Here is an 8,778-nt window from a genome sequence, read left to right on the forward strand (position 1 = left end):
AAAGTTACTAAGTCAATTCTAAAGATTAAACCTTCATGCATGTCTAATCTCAAGAGAAACTAAGTTTTCAGGGCAAACATTACTTAAGACTAAGATCATAAAAACATTCCATTTTTCATAACATACAATCACTCAGATAAAATTATCCTTCATGCTTGCATACAAGCTATCTTATTAAAAAGAATTTCTCTAAACATTCATTTATTAAGACATACTTATGAAAGAATGATTTGAAACATACTTGAAAATTTTAAAAATTTGAGCAATTTGCTTTACCCCCTTTAAAAAGAAGCAATGTCTTCATTGCGAGAATAAAGTAATGAATGAAAACTGAACACCAGGTAGGGTTGTAAAGAAAGAGAGATGAGTCATTAAGACTTCTTAAATACTAAGTCTTTCCTAATAACCCAATCCTAAACATGTTCATTCTCATTGCCATCACTTAATATTTTTCTTTCTAAAGAAGTATTTATTCATGCTTGTTATGTTTTATTTTGCAAAAATTAAATCCTAATTACGAAAGAAATAAATTCCTAAAGACCTAAAAATAATTAAAAAAATAACAGGACAGGAATCCCTCCTTTTATTTTTCTGCTTATTCCCCTTGTCTTCTTTAGCTCCATCTTCACTTGCATCGTCAGTATCTTCCGTCCATGTCTCAAAGACAACATTTGGGAACTCAGGAACAAAAGTATTAGGGATATTCTTAAAAGCATTTTGAATTGAGTCATCTCTAATTTTTGCATATTTCCAGTATGTTTGTTGTTGATTGTGCATGAACTTGCACATATCCATCAAAATTGACAACTCCGATTTCCTTGAAGTACTTGCAGAATTCGGCATGACAGTTGTATATTCAGGTTCAACACTTAGCTTGACCGGTTCTTCTTCTGGCACAACCCTTGGTTCAGGAATGTTCAGTTCCTTATCAGATTCTTCCTCTTGATTCTGTGGATCAATTAGCTTCGATTTGATTCCATCTGTTGACTCCTCTGTATCCGACTCAGTTGGCTCTTCTTGCTCGCATTGATTCAATTCATGCACCCTCTCTACTAATCTTTCAAGATCATATTTGTAATGCATCCTTGAACATACTGCCCCTTCAGATTTGCTTGTGTTCTAACACGAGCCCTTAAGCAAAGTGAAATGATTAATGATGGGAAATAAACACTTCCTTTATTCTTTTTAGCACAATCATGAACAAGAGCATCCGTTCCATCGAGATGGTGAAACTATGTGAGATAGGCATAAAACTGTAGCAAACAAAATAAAACCATACATTTGCTACTGGTTTCAAGTATTCTCTTCAACAAGAATGGCTCTCATACTTTCTTATAATCCATTGGATCCCGAATTTGTCACAACATCAAGTACTTGTTGAAGAAAATCCCAATTGATTTTGCTCATCATAGGGTAGTACTTATCTTCTTCAACATCAGGTAAATTAACAAATCATTGATGGACTTAGAAGTAAGAGGTACCTTTTTCTTTCGAACAATGACTTCAGTAGCATCTTGCGTAATCAAACTAGCATAGAATTCTTGAACTCGTTCATCATCGGGAAGTGAACGAGAATCATTCCCATTTGAGAGCATTGGTTATCTTTCTAATTGGTACAGGAACAACCATCACATTATTACTCTTCAGGCTAAAACCTTTTTCTGGCATCATAGGTTGATGCTTGAAAATTGAATCAAATCACTCTTTCACTTCTTCATCAACCACAATCTGGTTTTCAGGAGTAGTCTTTAATGATTTAGTTCTTTTGTGAGACATGGTATTTTCCCGAAAATTCAGCAGAGTTTCTGCACAAGAGAGAAAAGAGAAATCGGCAAAGTTGGTATAACTTGCTATGGAAAAAATCTTGCGATAGCAAGGATAGTACGACAGCGATCTCTTTGCGGCAGCAAACGTGTATTTCGGCAAAAAAAAAAGAAAATGACTATGGTTTCTTTTGGGATTTGAAGTTGACGGCACAAAGAAAAGATTTAGGGATTTTTAGGGTGTAGCCTATTTTTTTCCTCCTTTTTGCTATCTTGGGCCTCAAACTCAGACTGTATCTTAAAAAAAAACTGATTAGTACTTGCGCCAAATTTGACCCCCTATATTAACATAAAAATTTAAAATATAAACTAAACAAAATGAAACTTAAAAATTTTAATTAGAAAATTTCTTCTTAACAAATTACATTAAATTAATTTCCAGGAAAGGTTGGAGGGGTCACAGCGGTCCCGCTTAAGTTCCAATCTCCTTAGAAAGAATTACTTAAATGTAATAAATTAAGAAAATAAGTTCTAATTACTTATTTATTTATACAATGAGTTCATGAAAAATTAAGGGTTTGCTAATTTGAGCGAGGATTCAATTTGCTCAACTTCACCATCCCAGTAGTGTTTGAGACGTTGATCATTAAGTTTAAATGTACCTCTGTAATTGTCGTATAATTCAATAGCCTTATACGGATAAACTCGGTAGATGGTATAAGGTCCTTTCCATCGGGATTTCAGTTTCCTAGGAAATAACTTCAGCCTTGAATTAAACAACAACACCTTTTGGCCTTCTTTAAACTCGAGAGGTTGTATATGAGTATAATGCCATCTCTTTGATCTTTCTTTGCACATTTTGGCATTCTCATAGGAAAACAGCCTCAGCTCTTCCAACTCATCCAATTGTAACATCCTTCTCTCGCCGGCTTGCTCAAGATCAAAGTTCAACTACTTCAAAGCCCAATGAGCTTTATTCTCCAACTCTAATGGTAAATGGCATGCCTTTCCAAAGACTAATCGATAATGAGTCATTCCTAATGGAGTCTTAAATGTTGTTCGATAGGCCCATAATGCATTATCGAGCCTTCGAGACCAATCTTTTCTGCTTGGGTGAACTACCTTTTCAAGGATACCTTTGATTTCGCGATTCACTCTTTCAACTTGCCCATTAGACTGAGGGTGATAGGCAGTAGCAATCTTGTGCTTCACATCATATTTATCAAGCAACCACTTACGCCATTTGTTTCCAAAGTGAGAACCTTCACCACTAATAATAGCTCTTGGTGTCCTAAATCGTGTAAACACATGCTTATGTAGGAATCGTATGACTACCTTAGGATCTAACATCTGATCCAGAAAATGGTCCTTCCAAGTGGCTTTGTTCAACTTTCTGTAATCAATACAGATTCTCCAACCGGTAATAGTTCTCGTTGGAATTCACTCGTTACGCTCATTTTCAACAATTGTGATTCCACATTTCTTCGACACACACTGCACCGGACTTACTCACAAACTATCTGAAATAGGATAGATGATCCCCGCATCTAGCCATTTGATCACTTCCTTCCTCACAACTTCTTTCATAATAGGATTGAGCCTCCTTTGCCCATCAATTCAAGCTCTTTCACCTTCTTCTAAAATAATTTTGTGTATGCAAAATGAAGGGCTTATACCTCGAATATCAACTATGGTCCAACCAATTGCTTTCTTAAATTTTTTTAAAACAACAATCAGTTGTTCCTCTTGATATTTTGTTAGTTCTGCTGAAATAATCACATGCAAAGTAGAACAATCACATAAATAAACATATTTCAAATGGGAAGGAAGTACCTTTAGTTCGAGTGTAGGTGGTTCTTCGATTGACAAATTGGGTTACACAAATTCTCTAACTTTCAACTCCAATGGTTCAAACCGTGTGGATTGAATAAAATTTCTCGGATTGGCTTCCATCAAAGCCATGTTTTCTTCACTTTCTTCATCCTCTAAAGGGTTAAGATCTAAGGCTTTCTCCAATGGATCTTCTTCAAAATTGCTTCCCATAGAAATCAAGGTTTCTATCTCTTCCATAACTGAACACTCCTCTGTCAGATCGGGAAATTTCATCTCTTTAAGAATGTTAAAAGTTACATGGTCGTCTTGAACTCGCATGGTGAGTTCACCTTTCTGCACATCAATTAACGTTCTCCCCATGGCTAGAAAAGGTCTCCCAAGGATAATTGGCACTTCCTTATCTGCTTCAAAATCTAAATTACTGAAATCAGTAGGAAAAATAAATTTATCGACTCTTACCAAAACATCATCGATCTTTCCTTCAGGATATGCTAACGATTAATCTGCTAGCTGAAGCGTCACAATTATAGGTCTTACTTCACCTATCCCTAACATCTTGAAAATAGACTTAGGCATCAAGTTGATACTCGCTCCTAAGTCACACAAAGCTTTACCACAGTAAGATTCACCAATGTTACAGGGTATAGTAAAGTTTTCTGGGTCTTTCAATTTCAGTGACAGATTGTTCTACAGGAACGCACTGCACTCCTTTGTCAAGTCAACAATCTCATACTCACTCAGTCGTTTCTTCTTGGATAGTATATCCTTCATAAACTTCACATAATTCAACATTTGTTCTAAAGCCTCCACTAACAGAATATTGATGTGTAACTGCTTCAGAACATCCAAAAACTTCTTGAATTGCACCTCATGTTTCTACTTGTGTACCTGCAATCTTTGCGCATATGGAGGTGATGGAACTTTCGGTTGAACTAGACAAATTTTCTGAGTAGGTAAATCTGCATCCAAAGAAGATGTTAAAATATTTAAATTCACTAAGTCAGGGTTTACCTTGTCAGACTTTGCAGATTCTGATTCTTTTGGTGTAGGAACTTCAACATCTAGTTGACTTCCCTCCTTTTCAATATGCTCATCTTCGACATCAATCAATCGGGGTTCCAGAGTCTTACCACTTCGCAATGCCACTACCTTGATATGTTCTTTACCCAAATTACTTGGATTCTCAGTATTGTTCGGCAAGGTTCCTTGTGGTTTATTACAAAGCACCGTAGCCAACTAACCCATTTGGCTTTCCAAATTTTTCAGTGTTGCTACTTAGCTTTGGATCAAAGCATCATTATTTGCCATGTACGCTTTCAACAAGTTCTCCAAACTATTTGATGCCTCAGCTTGAGGTGGTTTTGGAGCTTACTGATTAAACCCTTGAGATTGGTTGGGTCTTTGCTGCAATAAGTTGTTGTTTGGTCCATTTCCTTGGTTGCTCTAAGAAAAGTTAGGATGATTACGACATGAAGGATTGTAAAAGTTGGACTGGGGTCCTTGTCCACTCCTATTTTTATATTGGTTCCCCACATAGTACACTAACTCGGGATTTGATGGACAATTCTCAAAAGAATGACCTTCCCCATAGTACACATAGGAAACTACTTCAAATGGACTTGGTAGCTAGGCTACAAAATTATTAGTACTATTAGCGGTTAGCTGTTTTAACATAGAGAAAATAGATGATACCAGAGCTGATAACGAAGTGAGAGTCAACTTCATGAACTCTGACTACACGTCTTCCTGAAGCTGTTCGATTTGTTGGCCATTGATAGTTATTACTCGCAATCCTCTCGATGATCTCATAAGCCTCATTATAAGACTTAGACAAAATTACACCATTCGCGAAAGCATCTACCATCAATCTTGTATGTGCATTGAGACCATTATAGAATGTCTCCAATTGGATACAATGAGGAATCCCATGATGAGGACACTTACGATGTAACTCCTTGAATTGCTCCCAAGCCTTATACAAAGACTCGTCATTCAATTGTTGGAAAGTTGTGATCTCGTTCCTTAACTTAGCATTTTTGCTAGGTGGGAAATTCTTAACCAAAAATTTCTCTGCTAATTCTTACCATGTAGATATGGAACTTGGGGGCAATGAATTGAGCCATGCTCGTGCTCGATCTCGCAACGAGTACAGAAACAACTTCAACCTCAGTGCGTATTTAGTCACACTGACTATCTTGAATGAATCACTCACCTCCATAAAAAATCGAATGTGGAGATGTGGATCTTCCGTGGGCATACCACTAAATTTGCCCACCATTTGTAACATTTGAAACATCACTGGTTTCAATTCAAACTGGGTTGCCTCAATATCTGGCCTTCTAATTCCTGGGTTTAACTCACTGAAAAGTGGCACAACATATTGCCATATGCATCGATCCCTATCATCGTTAATGAGGATAGGATTTCGTACATGATCGGCTTCATTACCTTGGTCTTGATTTTGATTTCCAAGGTCCATCTCGACTTGTCTTTGAGCTATTCGTTCACGTCTTCTTTGTCTGAAAGTTCGTTCAATTTCAGGGTCTAGAGGGAGTAAATCGATAATTCGATCTATACTCATAAACACCTGAGAAAATCAAAAAAATTAAAAAGAATAAGTTAACAATGTTAAAAAAATCAAATTGAAAATAAATAATTTCACGAAAAAAATGACTATGGCAACAATTGACAATCCCCGGCAACGGCGCCAAAAACTTGTAACGCTCGGGTTTCTGCAAGTGTACACAGTCGTTATCAAGTAATAAGTAAGTATCGAGTTATTGTCTCCATAGGAATTGTATTTGTGCTAAGTCACTTAATTTGTAAAATTATAAATAAAATACAATATAGTTGAGAAGTGGTGATTAAAATGTATTAAACTAAATGCAATGATCCCTAATGAAAATTATCCTAAGTATGCAAACTATATGAATGAAATAGATTTTAGTAAAATTAAACACAATTTGCAACAATTATAACATAAATAAACTAGGATAATTACTTTAATTAAACTCAATTTATTATCAACATGCTTAATAACATTCGAAAAAACATTCCATGGCAACTCGATCTTTCATGAGTTTGGAAACCACATTAGGTCTTTTCGGAACCCTTTACACACATTTTACTGATCCTTATTTACTAAGGGTTTCTTAGCATTCGTGTGAGGTATCAGGGACGTGTTAGGTTTGAAACAATTTAATCACACAAATCTAAAAACTATACAGATAATAGAGCTTGCTTAGAGTTGTTATGCAACCTACAATTCAATCGGGTTAGGATCTAAATTGAGCATGCACATTTCAATTATGCGTCCATTAGCCGTCGTCTGGTTAGGATCGCTCAGCTAATTCAGGTGCATTTCAATCACGTATGAACGAAATACAGACTTGATTTTAATTGAAAACATGATCGATTGAGGCACAAATTAACATTATAAGCATGAATCAAATAAATGCTATTTAATCAAAATAATCATCCTAGCTTAAATAAAATTAAGCTATCATTGTTGTAAACAAGAACAAAGAACACATAGCAAACATCTTCAAATTAAATTTAAAGAAAGAAATATTAAACCCAATTTAGAGTAGCTGTCACCCAAGACTTTGACTGACGAGGCTTTTTCGCTTCTTTGCGTTGCTCCTTTGCTGATAGCTCTCTAAGGTGGCCAACCAATGGTTCTTTAAGAGGCTTAATTGCTAAAATCCTTATACAATGATAATGAAGGGGAAATATAGCTAAAAAATTTGAGAGAATGATGAATGAGTGAGAGATGATGGGATGAAGGATGATTGAAAAAGTGAGAAATGAGCTCTTATTTATAGGTGAGGCAAGGGAGCTAGTTTGCTAAAAATAGGAGTGTTCATCCTTTGAAACTTCCTCCAAGAGTGGCCGGCCATGAATTGAGGAAATGTGGCTGATTTTTCCTTGATTTTTGGTCAATTTGAGTGCCACAACAACTCATGACTAAGACTCGGTCATCAGCAAATCTTCGGGAAAATCTCCGATTTCTTTAACTCTTCAAGGACTTTGTGTAATTAAACCAAAAAAATGATTTGTGACATCCTTGTGCAGTCGAAAATTGGGTTGACTTGGTTCCCAATTTGGACAGTTTTGCAATTAGAAGAAAATTCTCGGACCTGTCCAAAAATAGTAGATAGTTTAGAGGACCAAATAATATAATTTAACCACTTTAATTAATCAATTTACTTAATTAATTAAAACTCAATTTATTAATGAAATATTAAAAATGAAATATTAAATATAACTTTAAATTTTATTATTTAATTTAATCATGCATGGCCTACTTTATAGCTTAAAAATATGATATGCTCAAATTAACATAAAATAAGTCATTTAATGCATGAAAACTATATAATAAAGTATAAAATCATATTTTAATAATTTCTATGCCCTAATTTCATATTTTCACATATTTCATTAATTTATTAAACAATTACTTAGTTTTAACAATAAATTTAAGTAAAAAGGTGATGAATTATATAGGAAAAATCCTATATATTTTTTAGTTTACAATTACGTGCAAGCTTATAAGGTGATCCCTGAATAACAAATAACAATTTTATTACCGATACATCAATCGTATTTGATATGTGATCCGTTTCTGTGATCAAAGAAGCCATTTCGATATCTGCAGTTTCTCACAAAAAATTCAATCATCGCCTTAACAATTAACGAAAATGAATTTTGTACCATTTTGTTATTTTTTTAATAATTACTTATATTTTTACACATATGAACAAATATATAACAACATAATTTGGGATACACTAATGTAAGTCGATCGTTTATTATTTCAAAACCATCTCATTTATTTATTTTTTCCATTTTTTATCCCAAAAACAAAATTTTTATTACGTAAGAGATATTCAACATATGTAAAATGTAGTTCTTTTACCACAATAATCCAAAAAAATTAAATACCAAAATGGATAACCGTAAATATTTGAAGCAACGAATCCATTTCGGTATTTATTTTTATAGCAAACGTGTAATGACCCAAAATTCACGGGTATCGGAAAAGTTGAATATCGAGCCTCCGTCTTAGTGAAATGGGTTCGTAAATAATTATTAGAAATATTTATGAGACTAGTGGTGTGCCTAAGTAGGTTCTAATAAGGTGAAATTAGCTTAATTAAGAACAATTAGGAAAAAGGACTAA

At 34.5% G+C, this 8,778-nt stretch overlaps 1 non-coding gene across 1 annotated transcript; it reads left to right on the forward strand.

Annotated features, from left to right (window-relative positions):
- Positions 1 to 5,518: 5,518 nt before the first annotated feature.
- On the forward strand, positions 5,519 to 5,625 carry LOC128039343 (small nucleolar RNA R71). Its single transcript, XR_008193846.1, has one exon. It is a non-coding gene; the product is annotated as a small nucleolar RNA R71 (small nucleolar RNA).
- The last annotated feature ends 3,153 nt before the right edge of the window (positions 5,626 to 8,778 follow it).

The sequence above is a fragment of the Gossypium raimondii genome, chromosome 2 (genome assembly GCF_025698545.1).
Source record: "Gossypium raimondii isolate GPD5lz chromosome 2, ASM2569854v1, whole genome shotgun sequence".
Taxonomy (NCBI): domain Eukaryota; kingdom Viridiplantae; phylum Streptophyta; class Magnoliopsida; order Malvales; family Malvaceae; genus Gossypium; species Gossypium raimondii.